Source organism: Natator depressus, chromosome 28 (assembly GCF_965152275.1).
Source record: "Natator depressus isolate rNatDep1 chromosome 28, rNatDep2.hap1, whole genome shotgun sequence".
NCBI classification, from domain to species: Eukaryota; Metazoa; Chordata; order Testudines; family Cheloniidae; genus Natator; species Natator depressus.
The window spans coordinates 10,058,168-10,060,667 of record NC_134261.1 but is presented as its reverse complement, the minus strand read 5'-3'; the positions used below and the strand labels follow the sequence as shown (position 1 = coordinate 10,060,667).

General features: G+C 62.8%; 1 non-coding gene across 1 annotated transcript; it reads right to left on the bottom strand.

Annotated features, from left to right (window-relative positions):
• Positions 1–1,282: 1,282 nt before the first annotated feature.
• On the bottom strand, positions 1,283–1,401 carry LOC141979726 (5S ribosomal RNA). The gene has a single exon (XR_012637120.1). It is a non-coding gene; the product is annotated as a 5S ribosomal RNA (ribosomal RNA).
• Between the last annotated feature and the right edge of the window lie 1,099 nt (positions 1,402–2,500).

The window sequence follows — 2,500 nt, the reverse complement described above, 5'->3', positions numbered from 1 at the left end:
GTCAACCCGCTGAATGTATGGGGTTGACCTGCTGGCCGCTTTCCTTCCCGGCCACCAGGTCAACCCGCTGAATGTATGGGGTTGACCTGCTGGCCGCTTTCCTTCCCGGCCACCAGGTCAACCCGCTGAATGTATGGGGTTGACCTGCTGGCCGCTTTCCTTCCCGGCCACCAGGTCAACCCGCTGAATGTATGGGGTTGACCTGCTGGCCGCTTTCCTTCCCGGCCACCAGGTCAACCCGCTGAATGTATGGGGTTGACCTGCTGGCCGCTTTCCTTCCCGGCCACCAGGTCAACCCGCTGAATGTATGGGGTTGACCTGCTGGCCGCTTTCCTTCCCGGCCACCAGGTCAACCCGCTGAATGTATGGGGTTGACCTGCTGGCCGCTTTCCTTCCCGGCCACCAGGTCAACCCGCTGAAAGTATGGGGTTGACCTGGTGGCCGCTTTCCTTCCCGGCCACCAGGTCAACCCGCTGAAAGTATGGGGTTGACCTGGTGGCCGCTTTCCTTCCCGGCCACCAGGTCAACCCGCTGCCGGCATGGGGTTGACCTGCTGGCCGCAGAGGGGCAGGCTCCGGGTTGACCTGGTGGCCGGACGGGGATTAAGCCCCGGCTCGGAGCAGGGCAAGCCCGGGCGGAGGGGGGTCCGCTTGGCCCCTGCCCGCGGGGGCAGGCTCCGGGTTGACCTGGTGGCCGGTTTGCTTTCGGGCCACCAGGTCAACCCGCTGAATGTATGGGGTTGACCTGCTGGCCGCTTTCCTTCCCGGCCACCAGGTCAACCCGCTGAATGTATGGGGTTGACCTGCTGGCCGCTTTCCTTCCCGGCCACCAGGTCAACCCGCTGAATGTATGGGGTTGACCTGCTGGCCGCTTTCCTTCCCGGCCACCAGGTCAACCCGCTGAATGTATGGGGTTGACCTGCTGGCCGCTTTCCTTCCCGGCCACCAGGTCAACCCGCTGAATGTATGGGGTTGACCTGCTGGCCGCTTTCCTTCCCGGCCACCAGGTCAACCCGCTGAAAGTATGGGGTTGACCTGCTGGCCGCTTTCCTTCCCGTCCACCAGGTCAACCCGCTGAATGTATGGGGTTGACCTGCTGGCCGCTCTGCTTCCCGGCCACCAGGTCAACCCCCTGCCGGTATGGGGTTGACCTGCTGGCCGCAGAGGGGCAGGCTCCGGGTTGACCTGGTGGCCGGCAGGGACTTCAGCCCCAGGGCCCCTGGCAGGGCGACCCTGCCCTTGTTCCCCAGAAAAGGAGAGAGCTGGCTCGCAGCGGGAAAAGCTGCCTACGGCACCTGGGATTCCCAGGCGGTCACCCATCCAAGTACTAGCCAGGCCCGGGACGGTTTACCTTCCGAGATCGGACGGGATCGGGGGCCTTCCGTCCGGTATGGCCGTAGGCACTCGGCTCCGGTCCGCCTCGTCCCCTTTCCCTTACTGACTCCCCTGCCTCGGGTGGGCCCGATCCTTTTTTCCGTTTTTTTTTTTCGCTCCGGAGGCTTCATGAGCCCACCCCCAACACCCCTTTGGGGGTCGGTGAAAATTTTTTTTTCAGACTTCCAGGGGCCCGATCCTGGCCGCGGGCACCCGGCTCCGGGCACCCGGCTCCGGGCCGCCTCGTCCCCTTTCCCTTACTGACTCCGCTGCCTCGGGTGGGCCCGATCCTTTTTTCCGTTTTTTTTTTTCCGCTCCGGAGGCTTCGTGAGCCCCCCCCAACACCACTTTGGGGGTCGGTGAAAAAATTTTTTTCAGACTTCCAGGGGCCCGATCCTGGCCGCGGGCACCCGGCTCCGGGCACCCGGCTCCGGGCCGCCTCGTCCCCTTTCCCTTACTGACTCCCCTGCCTCGGGTGGGCCCGATCCTTTTTTCCGTTTTTTTTTTTTCGCTCCGGAGGCTTTATGAGCCCCCCCCAATACCACTTTGGGGGTCGGTGAAAAAAATTTTTCAGACTTCCAGGGGCCCGATCCTGGCCGCCGGCACCCGGCTCCGGGCCGCCTCGTCCCCTTTCCCTTACTGACTCCCCTGCCTCGGGTGGGCCCGATCCTTTTTTCCGTTTTTTTTTTTTTCCGCTCCGGAGGCTTTATGAGGCCCCCCCTAACCGTTTTTGGGGTCGGTGAAAATTTTTAGTCAGACTTCCAGGGGCCCGATCCTGGCCGCGGCTTCGCAGGCTGGCCTGGGGGGGGGGGGCATCTCTAGCTCCGGCCGCGGACGGCGAGACGCTCGGCCACCAGGTCAGCCCGGAGGAAAAGGCTGAAAAAAATGTCTAAGTCCCCCCGGGACACCAGGTCAACCCGGAGGAAAAGGCTGAAAAAAATGTCTAAGTCCCCCCGGGACACCAGGTCAACCCGGAGGAAAAGGCTGAAAAAAAGTCTAAGTCCCCCCGGGACACCAGGTCAACCCGGAGGAAAAGGCTGAAAAAAATGTCTAAGTCCCCCCGGGACACCAGGTCAACCCGGAGGAAAAGGCTGAAAAAAAGTCTAAGTCCCCCCGGGACACCAGGT